The 19,375-nt window shown below is 44.4% G+C and overlaps 1 long non-coding RNA gene across 1 annotated transcript; it reads right to left on the bottom strand.

Moving 5' to 3' along the window:
- Window positions 1-6,320: 6,320 nt before the first annotated feature.
- On the bottom strand, window positions 6,321-19,356 carry LOC138157359 (uncharacterized). Its single transcript, XR_011167375.1, has 3 exons — window positions 18,933-19,356; window positions 10,788-10,886; window positions 6,321-8,388 (listed from the first exon to the last, which is right to left on the bottom strand). It is a non-coding gene; the product is annotated as an uncharacterized lncRNA (long non-coding RNA).
- Between the last annotated feature and the right edge of the window lie 19 nt (window positions 19,357-19,375).

Genomic DNA, 19,375 nt, shown 5'->3' with positions numbered 1-19,375 from the left:
GGCTTTGAAAACCCAGATGTTGGTGTTTCCCTCTCTGGTAACTGCGACTAGGTATGGATATAATGGTCAGACAGCTGGAAGCCTGTCTGCTAATCTGTTTCTCTGTCTGTCTCTTTTCCCCCTGAACTAGGTAAATGATATATGTTTGATTAAAGCAAGATTGTTAACCCATTTTGAGCTGCTTTCCTTTAGAAAAGCAAATCTAAGAACCTGTGTTGGCAGCCACCCTGGGTATGCTAGGGTGCTTGCTGCTACACACTGGTAGAGTTTCCCACCCCTTAAAACAATTAAATCCCCAGTCTATTCCTTATCCTACCCACTTGGTTTTTCCAATGTGGCTGGACAGGCCAAACTCCTTTGGGTGATTATTGATCTCTTCCAGGAAGCCCTCTAATGTCCTGTGACCTGATGCAATCAGCATGGTGTCATCCCCATGTGGAGAACTTCACCATCCACAAGGCATCTTTACTTGACCTGGTAACCACACTGGATCCCCTCTATAACACTGGCAAATCTTGGGTGAACATACATCTCATTTTATGACGGATGTGTATGATCAGAGAGTCATTGAACAGGATTTTCTCTGCTATGGCATCTTTCAAGGAATCCTGAAGCCTCCTCATATGCAGATGAGAACCACCTCTCTATAAAAGAATTTATAAGCTTTGTTCTTCTGAATCAAATGTGGTGTTTATTTCCATAATAAACAACAAAATAGGATCTTATATTTTCTACATCTTTCAGTTAATCAGAAAATGGTAAAGATGTGGTCCATTGTCAAATATCCCTTGTGAATATCTGCTTTTTCCTTACTCTCCTTACTCACCCTCATTTGGGATGCCCTTGATTCATGTATAGATGACTGTCATAAAGACTGTGTGTAGTTGGAAAAAGAAACAAATAGGTTAGTAGTTATTGATGTTCTCCTCATTGCCTTTTTTCATATTAGTAAGGCCCAGCTTTTTCCATGCCTTTGTCCTCTCCCCCTCCTCCATTTATAATGCATGTTCCTATACTTATGTATAGCACATAAAAGCTCTGGAGTCACCCACATTCTGACTAGCAAGTCAGGTCCAGACTAAGCCCTATTCCCTTAGAGTTCTAGGAATAATCCTTTGGAGTACAGAGTTTCCTCCAATGCTATCACTCTTAATCCCCATCCAGTATGTTTCTTCCAGGGTAGTTTCATTATGCAATATCTCTCCAATTTCATCTAACCAGTGATTAATGCTCCCAATATCATGTAAGCTACTTGCTTTCTCCTCAATATCAGTTATCTAGTTAATATCAATTGGTTTTTACAAAGGGATATTTACTGAGAAGATATAGCAGGGAAAAAATCTCCCCAAACCATTTTATGACTGGGGAGAGTAGAATCAGACTTAAAAGTGGACTCTACTAAATATTCCCACCACTGAGTTCACTTCTGGATGTGGCATATTGCCAGTGTCCACATTGCCTCCTTGCTTGCAGAATAAGGTGTCTTGGCTGCCAGGCTGACTCCCTTCTGGGGTTGGTTCAAACAGGTTGCTCCTTGGGACTAGCTCCTCCATGAACTCTGCTGCAGGGGCCACTAAAAGACTGCTATAGATGCTTGTCACTGTATCTCTGGTGACTTTTCAGGCCTATTCAACTTTCCAAGATCATTACCTAGTCCATTCCATCTCTATAACCATTCACCTACATAAAATTAAGAAAAATAGATACACTAGAGATAGAAGAATAGTGACACCATGGTAACCACATGGGGAGATAAAGAAGCTGCTGCTACCATTCCCCACACTTAGAGACTTACAAGATTTCTTTTCATTTGAAAGGCTTTGAAAAAAAATAAAAATTAAAAAAAAAAATGTTTAAAGGCTTTGGGGGAGAGAATGGTGGAGTTCCTCTATTAAAGCCTTTTGCACGCAGGTTTAGTTTTAGATTAGCAGCCAGTCAAAAGGCTTTTCATTGACTGTTCCCCAAGAAAACAACTACAGAATTGGAGTTGGAGGCAATACCCCTTCATTGTGTCATCATGCATTTCTGGAAGCAAGTTCCCAAGTCTTCACATGGGTAGACAGATAGATAGATGGTAGCAAGCTAGTTTGTGAACACTCCAAAGACTGGGTCGCTGTTGGTCAGTTCCCCAATACATTTGCACATCTCATTTCCACCCATAGTAGAATGGAAGCTCCTTGAAGGCAAAAACTGTTTCATTTTACTGTTGTTATCTTTGTCATTTTTGTATCCTCAATTGTTAGCACTGTGCTTGGCACGTAGAAAGTTCTCAATAATGCTTGATGGATTAAATTAAAACAATATAAAATGACATTTTAAAATGAATGTCAGCTTTGAAATCTTTACCACTCTCAGTGGTCTGAAATGTCACCTTCCCCGGTTGTTTGTCTGTGCCTGCATTTCTCGAACTTGCTGAAAGACCTTATTGAATTGTCGCCATTGGTAAAGACTGCAGAGTTGTCTCTTTTTTGGCTAAGCATATTCATTCATTTGCGCACACACACACACACACACACACATACACACACACATCCCTATCATTTGACTGGACCTGCAACTATTATCACAAAATTGTCTTCATGGGCTATTCAGTATAATTTTAACTGACAAACAAAGGAAGCCCTATTGGCTATCTCATAGGCTGACCACTGAGGGATGAAGCATCATTTCTGCTTCTACTCCTGCAAATCTATCTCCCAAGTATTTCTTGTGTATTCTTCTCTGGAATCTTCTGCCTTTTTCTCCATTTAAGATGATGATTCTCTTTTCAAATACACCCTTCACAGTGTGGCATTACACAATCACAGAACTGGAGAGCTGGCCATCTAGTCTAATCAATATATGAAGGAATCCCCATTACAAAACACCCAACAAGTTGTCATACAATTTCTAATTGTAAACCTCCTAGGAGAAAACCACCATCCACCTCCTGGGACAGCTCCTTTCACTTTAGGTTAGCTCTAGTTAGGAAGTTTTTCCTTATATCAAATTGAAATTAGCCTCTTTAAACCTACTACCCACTGTTCCTAGTTCAGCTCTCTGGGGCCAAACAGAATGAGTCTAATTCCTCCTTCATGCTAACCTGTTCCCTTTGATTCTTGTCTTCTCCAGGATAAATATCCCCATTTTTTTCAATGATACTATATTCCTCAGAGAAGCTTAAGATCATATTGGGGAAGCAATCATCATCAAAACAAGCTGGTACTGGTTAAGAAATAGAGTGGTGGGTCAGTGGAATAAATTAGGTATATAATACACAGTAGCAAATGACCATAGTAACCTAGTATTTGATAAACCCAAAGATCCAAGATGTAGGGACAAGAAAACATTATTTAACAAAAATGCTGGGAAAACTGGACAGTAGTTTGGCAGAAACTAGGTATAGACCAACATCTCAAAATGTATAACAAGATAAAGTCAAAATAAGTACATGATTTAGATATAATTGTTATCATAAACAGATTAGAGGAGCATGGAAAATTTTACCTGCCAGATCTATGAATAAGGTAAGAATTTATGACCAAACAAGAGCTAGAGAGGATCATGGGATATAAAATGAATAATTTTGATTACATAAATTTAATAGAGTTTGCACAACAAAACCAATGCAGGCAAGATTACAAGGAAAGTAGGAAACTGGGATGGGGATTTTACAGCCAGTTTCTCTGACAAAGGCCTCATTTATCAACTATATAGAGAACTGAATCAAATTTATAATAATACAAGTCATTCCTTAATTGATAAAGGATCAAAGGATACGAACAGGCAGTTTTCAGAAGAAGAAATCAAAGCTATCTATAATCAAGTGAAAAAATGTGTTAAATCAGGATTGATTAGGGAAATGCACATTAAAACAATTCTGAGGTGACACCACATACATATCAGGTTGACCAATATGACAGAAAAGGAAAATAGCAAATGTTGGAGGAGATGTGGAAAAATAGGTACATTAATGCATTGGTGGTAGAGTTGTAAACTGGTTCAATCATTCTAGAGAGCAATTTGGTACTATGCCCAAAAGGCTATAAACTGTGCATACCCTTTGATCTAGTAATACCACTACTAGGTCTGTATCCCAAAGAGATTTTTTTCTTTAAGTAAAAGGACATATATGTACAAAAATATTTATAGCACTTTTTTGTGGTGGATAAAGAATTGGAACTTTAGAAATGCCCACCTGGCCAGGTGGCTCAGAGAGTAAGAGCACCAGCTCCAGTGTCAGGATGACCTGGGAATCAAATCCAGGCTCAGATACTTAGCATCACACCCAGAAATAACTGGCCATGTAGCCTTGAGCAAGTTACTTAACCCCGATTGGTTAAAAAAAAAAAAATGCCCATCAATTGGGGAATGGCTGAATAAGTTGTGGTATATGATTGTGATGGAATACTATTATGCTATATAAGAAATGATGAGCAGGATGGTTTCAGAAAAACCTGGAAAGACTTACATGAACTGATGCAAAATGAAGTGAGCAGAACCAAGACAACATTGTACACAGTAACAGCAACATTGTATGATGATCAACTGTGAATGACTTAAGTATTCTGATTGTTACAATGATCCAAGACAATTCTGAAGGACTTATGAAAAATGTTATCCACCTCCAGAGAGAGAACTGATAAAGTCTGAATGCAGATTGAAGTATATTTTTCTTTCTTTTTTTTTTTTTTGCAACATGGCTAAAATAAAAATGTGGGTTTTTTTTTCATGATTTCACACATATAATTTATATCACATTTCTTGCTTCACAATGGGTGGTGGAGTAGGAGGAAGGAAGAGAATTCAGAACTCAAAAAAATTAAATGAATGTTATAAAGAATCAATTTAAAAGAAAAAAATTTAACGATCCTCTATGTTTGGCTCTTGCCATATCACACTGTTGGCTCTTCTATTCCATTTCATCTTCTTGATTCAGCTCCAACAATTTATCCTATCAAGATATTTTTTTTTCCCCATCCTGGCTGGCATCCAATGTGTTAGCTACCTCTTCCAGACGATCACAGCCAGGATCACCCCCACTCTCTCAGGACTCAGAAAACATTTGGATACATACAAAAATATAAGCAGAGTTAAGCACATAGTTATACATGTGATACATGCAGATAGTTACAACCATCTAAGTAGATACTCCCTCATTGAGACAGTTACAGACATACTGCCCACATGCACAGTGATATACAGGGAAGTATAAAAAGAGCTACATATACATGCAGTTACATATACATACAGATATATGCATGACTGTGGACACAGATACAGTTACATGATATGCTGATATACAATTTCACATGCCACAATAGCAGCAGACATCCACAGATACCCAGAGTTACACACAGATTGTTGGCCAGAGCTCCCCAGCACTCAGCTGTTGCAGCCACAACTCCCAAGTTGTGCACACAAGTATACAAAGCTCCACAGAGAAGCAGACATACAAAGGGAACAGATACAATTCTTCATTCATTCAACAAACTCTAAAGGAAAAAAGGCCTGTCACTGTCAGGGAGACAGGGAGTCAAACCGGAGCCCTGAGGTTTTATTAAATTTGATTCATTAGGTCACAAAACTTATAGCTGAAAAGATCCAGCTGATTCAATCCCTTCATTTTGTAGCAGGGGAAATTGAGGTCCAGACTCGTGAAAGGATTTACCTCTGGTCACCCAAATAGTGGGATATTGGAGTGCTGTTAAATAGGTCTGGATTTGGAGGCAAAAAAATCTAGGTTTGGGGTGGCTAGGTGGTGCAGTGAATAGAGCACCAGCCCTGGAGTCAGGAGGACTTAAGTTCAAATCCAGCCTCAGACACTTAACACACACACACACACACACACACAAAACTAGCCGTGTGACCTTGGGCAAGTCACTTAACCCCAGTTGCCCTCCAAAAAAAAATCTAGGTTCAAATTCTGATTCTGCCACATTTATTACCTGCATCACTTTGGGCAATTTATTTAACCTTTCTGGGCCTCAGTCTCCTTATCTGTAAAATAAGGGGGCTGGACTAGATCACATCAAAGGTCCTTTTCACATATAGGATTATAGTCCCAGAGGTAAGATTACAACCCAGGTCACCTAGTTCCAATTCCAGGCCTCTTTCTTCTAGGCCAATCTGTTGTTGAATTCAACAAATATTTATTATGTAAGTACCAAGTGCAAAGGCATTGTCCTGGAAAGAGAAAAAAAAAGAAAAATTACATAGTCCCTGCCCTTACAGACCTTGTATTCTAAGGTGGGGGAAGGTGGGTTGTGGAGGAAATTATATTAACACAGATAATTATTATATAAGACAGAGTATGTGTGAAGAGGCAAAAGAGAGATACCAAGGTCTCTAGAAGAAGAAAATCTGAGGACATAGAATGCATTTTCAGCTGTGGTTGGCGGAGGCTTATAAAGGTTCTATAGAGAAGGTAGGAAGGTGGCCTTGAAGAAGAGGTAGAGATATTTGTAAGGGTTGGAGCAAGAGTATCATTCTGGGTACGGAGATATGAACAAAGGTACAGAGACAGGAGAGGGGGAAAAGCAGTGGGGAACAAAGTAGCTCAATTTGTCTGAACTAGTCTGAGATAAAGTTTAAAGATAGATGGGAATCAGGTTGGAGGAAAGGGGTGTGCCTTGAATATCAATAAGGCCTTAGGCAAAAGAAATACTGTGAAGTCACTAGAACTACTGGTTTTCTCAGCACGTTCTTACGCTGTTGAGCGCCTCTCCTTCTGAACACTTTCTTATCTCCTGGCTTGCATCCTTTCTTCTAGTCCTTCTCCTACTCTTCTGACCATTTTCCTTCTCTGCCCATTGTTGAATCATAATCATTCTCCCAACCATTAAGTGTGAGTACTTCCAAAGTTCTGAATGAATGCGATACTCTCTATACTCTTTCCCCTGGTGGTTTCATTAACTCCCATGTCTTCAATGTTTTATCTAGATGATGTTTAAATATGTATGTGACCTACAACACAGAGTCAGCCTTTCACAAAGAACTCTATATCTGGAATCTTACAGAGCCAGGATGAATCTTGGGGGCAGCCTGACACCTCCCCCCCCCAAAAAAAATGGGAAGTCAAGCTTTTTATTCCTCCTCACTTCATGGTTTATTATTTCCTTCCCCTCTAGTGGAATTCTGGGGAAAATCTCTAAAATAAAGTTTAGGTATGGCTCCTGTCTAGGGTCTCCCCAAAAAAGGATCTACAACCCTAACTGATAGAAAGTGAAGTGAGCAGAACTAGAACAATTTATACAATAACAATCATGTAAAGACAAATGACTCTGAAAGACTTTGGAACTCTGATCAACACAATGACCAACCACAGTTCCAAAAGACTCACAGTGAAACCTAGTATTCCCCTCTGGATAGAACACAGATGGACTCAAAGGATTGCTAGAAGTCTATTTTCTTTTCTTTTTTCCCTTCCTTTTTTTCTTCCTTCCTTCTTTCTCTTCCTTTATTTCTTATTCTCTTCTTTTTTTTTAACCTGGCTAATATGAGAATTTGTTTGGCCTGACTATACGTATTTATAATGGATTTTGCTTTTCTCGGCTTTGCAATGGATATGGGAGGGGGATAGAAGAGGGAAGAATTGGAAACTGAAAATAAAATAAAATTAAGTAAGCAATCTATCCATGGACCCCAGATTAAGGACCTTTGTTTTAATTAAAATGAAGGTTTTTGAGAATTAAGATCACTTAGGTATTAGTAGGTAGGATAAAGTGGATGGAAAAGAGATCAATTAGGAAGTTGTTACTACAGTCCATAGTAGAGATGATGAGGGTTTGACTTAGAGTAATAATAATAGCAGCGTTTTCATTGTTCAGTCGTGGGCCAACTCTCTGTGATCCCATTTGGGGTTTTCTTGGCAAAGATACTGGAGTGGTTTTCTCATTTCCTTCTCCAGCTCATTTTACAGATGAGGAAACAAAAGCAAATAGGATTAAGTGACTTGCCCAGGATCACACAGCTAGTAAGTCCCAGAGACGAGATTTTGAAGAGGAGTGTTTTCTAATTCCAGTCTGCCACTGAGGTGTCAGACTAGATTAACTTGGAAGGTGATGATATTAATAATTGTTGAATCAGGTCGATGATGGTCCCATTAACTGATGTAGTCAGTCAACAAGCAATGTAGGCACAACAAAAATCAGGAAATTTCAGGGAAGGGACAGGTTTGGTGAAAAGATAATCATTTCATTTTGGTACATGCAAGCCAGCTGTTCAGGACCTCCTGGGTTGAGTAGTATAAAAAGAGATTGTGAACATTTCCATAAATTGAGAGACATCTGTGGGCATATATTTTTCCCAGAGTCCTAAGGTTTCTGTTTCCTTTAGCCTTGGAGAAACTTCAGCCCAGAGGGAGAAAGAAGCTGACTCTTCTCTTCATGTTCTACTTTTTCCAGATGACTAGAAGAGAGGCAAGTCAAACATAAGAAAGGGGAAGCAGCAAGGTCTGAGATTGTTCTGTGAGGCTGGGCATGGACCTGAGGCAGTATGGACAGAGAAGACCACAAGTTGGCATGTCAGTGCAGGCCAGACCAGACCAGGTTGAGCTTTCAGCTGGTTGGGCCACACCTAATAGCATTACCATCACAGTGAGGTCGGGCAAAACTCCAATTCAAAGTTTCCTTCTCCCCTTTTCCCACAGAGTATTTGCTGAGGAATTATGGCTCATTAGAGTTAAAACCTACCCAATACTTTTCCTTTCCATCCTCAAACCCCAGTCTATCTGGGGGGGAAAGGGGAGGGAAAGTAACCCAAACTCTGTGTGTATGTATGTAGACAGACAGAGAAAGAGAGGAGACATCCTAAACACATTAGTTTCATTTGTGCAAAATCTTTTACATATTTATACAACCAAAAGTCATTCCCCAATAGATAAGTGATCAAAGGATATAAACAAATTTCTCAAAAGACTGCAAACTATTAACAATTATATGAATGTTCCAAATGACTAATAATAAGAGAAGTGTAAATCAAAGCAGCCCCAAGGTTTTGCCTCATATTTAGCAAAATGGCAAAGACAGCAAAAGATAGGACTAGTAGATATTGGAGGGGCTGTTGGAAGTTAAGCACATTAGTACATTGTTGGTGGAGCTATGAAATGTTACAACCATTTTGGAAACCAATTTGTAACTCTGCAAATAAAATGACTAATAAATAAATAATAGTAAATAATAATAATAACGATAATAAATGAAGTGACCTTTTGACCCAGAGATTCTACAATTAGGCTTATTTCCCAAGAAGGTCATTAATAAGGAAGCCCCCATTTTATGGATTTGTTATTTTAATGGCATAATGACATTTAACAACGAATACTTTAAAATGTTAACATTTTAAATTTCAAATAAGGTAAATATTAATAGGGGGCTGCTAGGTGGCACAGTAGATAGAATGCCTTGGCCTTGGAGTAAGGCTCATCTTCTGGACTTCATATCCAGCTTCAGACACTTACTAGCTGTGTGACCCTAGGCAAATCACTTAACCCTGTTTGCCTCAGTTTCCTTGTCTGCAAATGAGCTGGAGAAAGAAATGGTAAACCACTCTAGTATCTTTGCCAAGAAAATCCCAAATGGTTTCATGAAGAGTAAGGCACAATTGGACCATAAATATTAACAGATATAACTCACATAAATAAAAGCTCTTCGGAGGAACCTCAGTAATGTTTAAGAGTTTTTAAAAGGCTTCAGATACCAAAAAGTTTGAGAACTGCTCAGCTAGATTCTACTGCTAGACTGTAATCCACCTTAGACTCAGCTGGTCCCTGACAGGAGGAAAGAAACTACAAGTGGTTAGCAATAGAAAAGGCTATGCTGCATTGGTCAGAGAGCCATCTGGTGGTCAAACAATGTATCATCGTTCCTCTCCCACCTATCTTTTTTTTTTTAACTACTTAAGGAATTGACTTCACATGACAGCCTGATGTTCTCTGTAATAGCAGAAATCAGAGGAATATGAATTCACTAATTGGTGTATTTTTAGAACTAGCATCATGCCACACTCTGTAATAAATAAAAAAAATCTAGCAGGAAGTGTAAAATGCAGATCTGGAGCCTAGGGATAGACATATGATTGGGAATCATCTACACAGAGGTGATAACTGATGTAGAGGAATAGATGAGAACATCATGGGAAGTGAGCATAAAAACTTTAAGGACAATTAGATGCAAAGGACTTGAAGGCAGGTGTCCTACTGGGGAATGGCTGACCAAATTGTGGTGTTTGTGGAATATCACTGTCCCACAAGAAATGATGAAATGGATGATTTCAGAGAAAATGGGGAGAATTTTATGAACTGATGTAGAGCAAAGTGAACAATTTCTGCCTTGACAACATTATAGAGAAAAACAACTTTAAAAAACTTCAGAATTCTGATCAACCCAATGATGAACCATGAGTCTGGAAGAATGAAGATGAAACATGCCTCTCCCCACCTGACAAAGAGGTGACGAATTTATAGTGCAAAGAGGCATACGTTTCTAGATATGGCTAATGTGGGGATTTGTTCTGTTGAACTATTCAGCTATATATTGCTTTTCCAGTTCATTCATTGCTGTGGTTTTAATGTGGTTAATTGGGGGTTCTGGGAGTAGGAGGAATGAATTAATAAATTAAATACTCATTACCTGCAAAATAAAAATAATAAACTATTTTTTTAATTAAAAAAAAAAAACCTGAAAAAGGAACCAGTGAAGGAGGTGCCAGAAAGGTGAAAGGGAAGTCAGAAGTGCTTAGTGTCAGAGAAGACAAGGGAAATTAGAATCCCAAAAGCAAGTCAATTGTCAAATGTGGAGGAGAGTTACCTGGTGACCATGGAACTGGTGAGTAATGAGAAGATTCAAGGCTGGAGGTTTGTAGGACTGGAAGTCAGGAAGCATCAGAAAATAAGGGATGTGGTGTCCCTGGGGAAAGTTAGGCCTCAGAAACACACGAATATCACAATAACATATCTTCTCAAACATATAAGCACACACCTTCCCAAGCACGAAATGCTCACATACACTTCCAAAAACATAAACATATACACACAGGGAGACCTCGTCAGAGACCCTGGATTCAACCAACTCTTCCTCTGACACAATGTGGGACCCTAGGCAATGACCTTCCCTTTTCTAGATCTCAGTCTTCCCATCCGTAAAACTGAACTAGGGACGCTCTATATCCCTTCAGGTCAACTCCTTAACCAATTCCTTCCCAGAGCTGTAGGAACAAAAAAAAAAAAAAAAGTTGAGCAAGGGGAAATCTCCCATTGGCCGTGGATGGCGATGCTCGGCCAATCATCGAAGCGGTAATCTGCAGTCTCTCACCCCGCCCCTTACTGGCCCCGGGAGTGTTGCGGTGCTGGCGCTAAGTGGCCCTTCGAGCTAGCGCCGGGGTCATCCTGGCAGGCCCACCTGTGCTCTGGCTCTGTCCCCTACCTGAGGCCTGGACTAGCCTGGGGCCCAACCTCACGTTGAGCAGCCAGATGCAGACCACGAATAGCTGGTATTCTGGAAACTGAGCTGCTGGGTTGAGTGCACTAAAGTACACAGCCTCCGACCCTTGCCTGGGGCAGAGACAAACCTCTCACCTTCAAGCAGCTTCCCCCCCACCCCCACCTCCACCCAAGCTCCAGCTTTGGGACCAGCCCAGCACCCAACGCCCAACTTCAAAGCCCTGCTTCTGGTCCAGCCTTCTCCTAGGCCTCACACCTCCAACTCCATCCCCCTTCCTGGCTCCTAGATCTAGCCCATCCCTGGTGGCCTGGAAAGTACACTAATGTGACATGGGCAAGCCACTTCTCAACGGGCCTTAGTTTCCTCAAGTGTAAATTACGGAAGAGTACTAGATGGGTTGGACCATTCCTTCTCCCTTATAATCTGATGGCCTTCTGGCCTTTACCCTAGACGTTATCCCAACCCAACTATTAGCTCCCAGGTTTGGGCCTCCAGATCTGATTCAGCCCGACACCCAAGTTGCCCCTTGGTCCTCTCCAGCTGTGCCAACGTTTGGTTTCAGGCTAAAGCCCTGAAACCCTGGGAAGGATGATCCCCAGAAACAACAGAGGTACTTTCCCTTCCCTATCATCCCCTTTCCCTTTTCTGGGCTGACAGAAATAATCCCTCTTTGGCCTGAGATGACAGGTTCTTGGCCAAAGTTCGTCTCCCATGGTTTTCCCCCTGTAGCTTCCCAGTTCATCCCTAGCATCTGTCCTCTTGATGTTCTCCCTAAGGTTCTTCTTCAATGTCACCTCCAGTGTCTCCTTCCTCTTCATCTCTCCCTCCCACTCCCACCTTAGTCTCTTCCCCTTCAGTATTCCCCAGGGCTCTGCACTCTCCATACACATTATCCCCACACATGCCTGTGTTCTGGCTGCCTCAGGGCTGAACCAGCCTTCCCTCTCTCTCCCCCTCCCTTTTCCCTGTCTCCACCCAACTGGACACAAAGCCCTCCCTCCTCTGTTCTGTGCCTGTCCCTGCTTGGAGCATCTGAACTTGCTCCAAGAGTATCCAGGGCAGGTGACCCAGTCCCTTCATACTGCCTGCCCCCCCTCCCCACGAGAACAGGGTAAGGAGTAGTGGCATATTTGCAGCATTCCTTCTCTTCACCCAACCCACAAGAAGGCCCTCGGGTAACCTACACTCACCCTGGAAGCCAAGCAGGTGGCCCTTTTGAATTGGTTCTAGGAGAGCAGGTAGGATCTCAGATTCCTTTCACAGTTCCTTAACCATCCAGTGTGCCTGGAGCCAGCCATGCACAACACCTGCCAGGTTTTGGCCAAGCATCGAGTCTGGTCTGATGATCCACACACAAACCAGGTGATTGCTCAAAAGACCAGTCCACATGCTCAGGGCTACAACAAGAGACTGCTCCTGGTGGACCTGATCTGCATCCTTCTGGGTAAGTCTGTTGGGCCACAGCTGAAGTTCAAGGTCAGGGTCAAAGGCATAGACCAAGGATGGGGGGGGGGTCCCCAAGGCCTGGAGAGCTCAGGATTGAGCTCAATTGTCCCTATTTCTCCCTCTCTGCTTCTATGCCCTCTAAGGTTGCATGCAGCACCTGGAATACTTGGGTAGACCTATGTGCAGGTGAATGGCAGCCAACAGACCAAGAGAAGTACCCATAAGCTGGCCCACTTCTACCCCCAGGTCTTACTCCAGCTCATGTTTAGTGTGGCAGAACAGAAAGAACATGGGATTTGGAGTCAGAGTAGCTGGGTTTGAATATCAGCTCTGCCATTTCCTAGGTGCATGGTCTTAGGGAAGTCAATTTCTCAGGTTATAAAGTGAGAGAATTAGACTAAATAATTTCTAAGGGCTCTAAATAGCTCTAAATTCTGTGGTCTCATTAATGACTCCTTGCCCCAATTCTTTTTTTTTGGGGGGGGGGAAGGCAAGGCAATTGGGGTTAAGTGACCTGCCCAAGGTCACACAGCTAGCATGTCAAGTGTCTGAGGCTGGAATTGAACTCAGGTCCTCCTGACTCCAGGGCTAGTGCTCTGTTCACAGTGCCACCTAGCTGCCCCCTTGTCCCAACTCTTTACCCCATTCCCACCAGTCAGGCATGCCACTTTCCTTGGGAGGGTTCAGAACTGTGACCTGCCTGAAGTGAAACTCCATGTCCACAAGCCCACATCTAAGTTAGCAAGGATTCCACCGGGGGAAGAAACTGGGGCTAGTCACCTTAATGTCCAAATCAAGTTTTCTACCCAGGTACCAGCTCCTGACACAAATTTTTCTGAGCTGGTGACCCTCTGGGGGAGGTCAATATGTTAGAAACAGCAAACTTCTAGGACAGTCTGAGACCCCTCCCCACACCCTGGGCTAATCACACCTGTCTCAAGAAAACCCCACACCCTGACACTATTACTGAGCCGCTCACTTCCACAAGGAGAGAACCAGGTGCCCAAACGTCTGCTTGGATGCTCTCAGCCCCAGACTTTCTCCCAGGACTGGGGGAGGGGTGGGGGGAAACACTGTCGAGGCTACCCTCCCATTCCACTTTCTGAAGGCAGAAACACAACCAGGGAGATGACCACATTTTCAGCCCTCATTGCTTCTGGCCAGGGTCTGAGTCACAGAGGTCCCCTTCCCTAAGGCTTTCCCTCATCCCACATCATAAGCAAGTAGGATCCGTCTTTTCAGGAGGGTCATGAAAGGGTTGGATGCTTGGGTCTCTTCCATGCCTCTTCCTGCCCCAAATGTTTGCTGCAGGCCTTCATCCTGCATGATGGATTTGGGAATCACTAGAAGTATTATCCTGTTCCTAGTCTCCATCCCCTTCTTCGTGTGTGAGACAAATATTGTGGACCCCATCCATACTGGCTTCTTCTGCAATGACAGTAGCATCCGCTACCCACTAAAAGTTCAGTCCATTGACAACATCATCCTCATCTGTACTGGCCTTTTCATCTCCATCACCTCTGTAAGTGGGGAAGGAAGGAGGGGTGAGCCTTGGTCAGGGCCCTTCCCTTCTCTGGACCTTGGTTTCGTCATTTATAAAATGTGGGGGTTGACCAAGGTTATTGCTGAGGTGCGTTCCAGCTCTGTCAGTCTTATGTCCTAAGCTGCCTTCCAGCTCTGGTACTCTATGCATATCTGTGCACCCAATCCCAGCAAATGAAATATACAGCATCAAATCCCACCTTCCCCCTCCTCAAAGTGCTATCACATTGATGAATCTGGAATCGAAAGCTGACCTCCAGTCCTTGCTAGCTCTGTCGTCTCAGGCAAGCCATTCAACCTCTGTGAGCCTCAGTTTCCTCATCTGTAAAATGGGGGAGATAATAGCATTTCCCATTTCTATTTCAATTTCAGGTTTATAAAGCACTCCCTTCTTAACCCCACGAGGCAAGTCATAGTAGCATCAGCCCCTAAGGATTGATGTAAGGATGAAATGAGATAATGTACAGAACAAGCTTTGAAAGTACTATATAAAAGTCGGCAATTATTACTCTCTTTCTTCAGAGAGCAGAAGTGCCAACTTTCTAGACTTGAGTTCAGAAAAGACCTGAGTTTGAATCCTGCCTCAGACACCTCGTAGCTATGTGACCTTGGGGAACCCCTGTGCTTCAGCTCCCTCATCTGTAACACAGAGGATAATAATAACACCTCCCAGAGTTGTGAGGATCAACTGAGATAGCGAAAACTCTTTACAAACTTTAAAATGCTATAAAAATGCTGCTTCTTATTATTATTCAGAGCATCTACCTTTTTCTGGCAACGTGAGAGATCTTTTTCTTTTTTTTAGTGAATAGCAGAAGCCTTCTATTTTCTTGGTCAATGAGGAAAATTCTGTATTTTCCCACAGATCAAAAATGCTACCTTGGGGAAGGGGCTTGTAGAGGAAATCTGGCCTTCTCTCCACTACAATGGAGCAGGATAGCAGTCTTTTGCCCCTCCCACAAATGGAACAAGAGGGCCATCATACACATAAATGATGCTGGGGGCATGGGGGGAGTGTATAATTAAATTAAACCCTTAATCACAACTCCTCCTACTCCCAACCTTGATTCAAGGGGACCCAAACTAGGTTTCCAAGATAGAGGTGGGAGACTCTTGCAAAGCTGTCAGAAAATTGGGGAGGACATTGGGTCTCCAGGGGCAAACTAGGTAATGGGTTCAAATGCTATCATAGATCACTCTGGGAGAGATACAGTGGTTACGCTGCCAGCAGTTGACCTCGCCAGTACTGGGGAGCAACATCTGCATGGCTGTGATCTATAGAGAGCTGAGTGCCTTCCTCTTCGGAGTCTCTATGAATCAGTCCCTCACCAGTATGGCCAAGATTTTCACAGGCCGTCTCCGCCCCAACTTCCTGGCTGTGTGCCGCCCTGCCCTGGCCCACCTGAAATGCACCCATGGCTACATCACCCACTATAACTGCACTGGGGCTCCGACTGAAGTATCTCAAGCCCAGTAAGGGGAACTGGCCCCTGACATGGGAAAAAATGGAGGGGAGTCTGTAGGGGGTAATCAATCACATGGGGGCATCAGGTTATAACGGAAAAGGCGTTAGACTGGGAGTCAGGAGACCTGGATTCAAGTCCCAAAGCTACTACTCAACTCATCATCTGACTCAAGCAGGTCATGCCCCCTTCTAGTTCTGATATTCGTGTTCTGTATTCTAAGGGCCTCCTCGCTCAGACATTCCATTCTCTAATGGCTGTCTTCTTGCTCTGATCACAAGGGTTTTACAGTTCTGTGATTTGTTGGGGGGAGGGAGGACGTTTGGGGGTACCCAGAGCAAAGGCTACTGCAGAAAGCCCTGCGATCTGGCATCCATCCAGTGGAGGGGCAGCTTCTCCATTAGCTGCCCCTCTTGCCCACCACTGCAGGAAATCGTTCTTTTCTGATCATGCTGCCTTCTCTGCATACTGTGTGATCTATCTGATGGTGAGTATCTGTGAAAGCAAGGGTGGGAGGAGGCTGTGGGTCTGCACAGAATCCAGAGATGACTCCATTGTGCTCCCAGAGAGAGGCTGTGGAGCTGGGCACCGCCTGGCACAATCCAAACAGAACTGGCGTTTGTCACCCAGGCAGCCTTTGTCTAGGAAGCCAAGCAGCCCTGCTGCCAGGCCATGTGAAAGTAACAGGACAAAGGCAGAATCAAGCCCTCTGGGAGGGCCTCTCACTGTCCCCCGACCTCCAGCTCTACCTGCAGGCTCGACTCGTTTGGGAGTGGTCCAAATGGCTCAGGCTCATGCTCCAAATCATCCTTCTGCCCTTACCATTGCTGGTGGGTTACTTGAAAATTCAAGATTACTGGCAGCATCCTTTGGATGTACTCACCGGCTTCCTACAGGGGCTGCTCACAGCCATCTGGGTGGTAGGTCCTAACCCCAAGGAGATGGGGGACACTAGGGTGCCAGAGTAGTTGCATGGGGACCCTAGTACAGAAAAAAAGATAACCTGACTGGGACTTGGGATGTGACCTTGGGCAAACTGCTTCTCTTCTCTGCACCTCAATTTTCCCCTCTGTTGAACAGAGATCATGGAATAGGGTGATGAGTGGGAATGCACTCTGGAATGAGGGGGGTAGGTAGAGGTCAGGAGAGAAGACCAGGACTTTTCCCCGCCCACAGCTCTGGGAGGGAGGGAGCTGGGATCCCAGATGCCAGAAGTAAGGCTGGGAGAGAGAACAAGCTGCCTTGGTACACCCTCCCACAGGCCTTCTTTATCTCCGATATGTTTCTTTCCAAGAAGAGCTTGCCTTCAGTGTCTTCCTCCTGCTCAGAGAGCCAGGATTTGGGTGAACAGAGTAGCTGCTAATCTTGGTGTCCCTCCAACCCCCAGCAGTCCACCAGCTATGGGAAGCTTGGTGTTCTCCCACCAAGGCCACGTAACACACCCTCTCTTCTTTCCTACCTCCCCAAGCACATTAAATATTGCTCAAAGATCATGGGTCAACAAGTCCAGACCCTACTCTTTAACAGAGGCACCCCGAAAAAGTGGAAGATGCCAAGTGACTGGAAGGAGTGAGACAGCAGGAAAGTCTACCTTCACCTGTGTGGACAATAACTCAACTATCAAACAGTGAAAGAAGCTACCTGTTGTGGCTGTGGAACTATACAGGAAGCACTAGCCTAATTCAGGCTATTTGAACAGGAAGTTGGCCCTTCCCAGGTGGGCTTAAAACCAGAAATCCCACCCCAAACTGGAACCCTTTTCTGGCCCTCTCTCCATGGTAAGGAGAGAGGTGTTCAAGAAGTTACGGATCTTCACTCAGGAAGGACTGGGCATCCTCCCTCTCAGTCCTTAACCTTGAGCCCTCCTGATGCCCTGCCTCCCCTCCCCCCCAATTATGTGACCTGTACATTGCTTTAAAATAAATGGTTCAGTTAGTAGTTCAGGGTGAAACACTTCTGAGGGACCTGGGAACCACAGATGTCTCAAGAGGGAGGAGCAATGAATCTACACGCTTACTGCCCCCAAGGTGGGAAGCTGCAGGTTGGGAATAAGGAAGCCTGGGTTTTCATCCTAACATTCCCCCTAAGTTACTGTGTGATATTGGCTAAGTCCCTTCCCTTCTCTGGGTTTCAATTTCTCTATAAAATGGGAATGGGGGGTTTGAGCAGGGGAATCTTCAATGACCCTCCAAGCCCTAAGGACACAGTGAAACTGGGTGGGAGATAGAAGGCTGTGTTCTTGGCCCCTCTCCTAGCACAGTCTGTCCAAAAGCAAAGCAGATTTCCTGACTTCAGAGACCTAGGGTCACCCATTGAACCCTCCCCCGACTCAGGACTGGGCTGGGGGAAAAACATGGCATTAAGGCCCAGTTGGAGGAAGGAACCAATCAGACCAGAGCTTCCGGGGTAGAGGGGATTTGCAGTCTTTCCCAGGAGAGTGGGGATAGTATTGAGCGATGGGGGGAGAAGGTAGATTCTTGGCTTGTGTGGAACCCCATGTGAGAGCAAATAGCCTGGGAGAAACCATGTGTTCCATGTATGTTGGTTCTCCCACTGCATTACTCAAGAGAGGCTTATTGTGGAAGCACGCTGCCCTGAACACTACGAGGGGCTCTTTGTGGGATGTGCAGGCCTCATCCCCACACTCAGCCAGGGAGCAGCAGAGCAAAGGGAAGGTCCAGCCTAGCCACTGCGCTGAAGAGTGGGGCAAAGGTTAGCATTAATTCTAATACTCCTCCCCGACCGGGAGCCAGGGTCTCCAACACTGGTGACCCTGAACCTCTACAATGCTTTGATCCCCTAAACTCCAGTATTCAGCACTCTGACTCACGCCCCACGCCCACCCCACACACACCCGGGAACCTTTACCCCAAACCGATCTCCATGGTTCTGACTCCCCAAACTCACACAGCCAAAAGCAATGACTCTCACCCGTAAATTCAAGGAGTGAGCGTGGACTAGATAACTCCTAAGGTACGTTCTACACTCAATGAGCACCTTCCCGAGCTTTCTTCTCACCCTCACCCCCCTTACACACCCCAAATCAAACCACTCCAACCACCTTCGCCCAGGATCTCTGGTCCAGGAGCCTCAGGAAAGAACAAGTGCCAGGTGTCTCCCCCTTCCCCAGAAAGGAGAAGGACAGGGTCTAGAAGGACGGAACTGTAAGCTAGTCCTGCCCCCTTGAGATCCAGCTTGGAGGCCGGCGTGGAGGAGGGGGCTCCAAGGTCAAGTTCAGGGTTCGCAGTTCGGCCAGTCCTAGTAGAGCTGCTCTGACTTAGCCCAAGGCCAGGAAGGAGCCGGACACTGGGGAGGGCCTTCACAGCGGAAGGGAGGCAGTCGCAGTGCGCAGGGCGGCGCCCCCACCGGACCCACTAGGAGTCGCACGTGGCCACAGCCACGGCCCCCGCCCCTAAGGTTGCAGGTGCAGCGAGTTAGAATGCGCATGCGTCCTGGGAGAATTTTTAGCTGGGCGGAACCGTGGGAGGGCAGTGAGCGGGCTCA

This window comes from Petaurus breviceps, unplaced genomic scaffold (assembly GCF_028583685.1).
Source record: "Petaurus breviceps papuanus isolate PSGF00001 unplaced genomic scaffold, PetGlider_PUasm1.0 172, whole genome shotgun sequence".
In the NCBI taxonomy this organism is placed as follows: Eukaryota; Metazoa; Chordata; class Mammalia; order Diprotodontia; family Petauridae; genus Petaurus; species Petaurus breviceps.
This window is presented reverse-complemented; position numbering and strand designations above follow the sequence as displayed.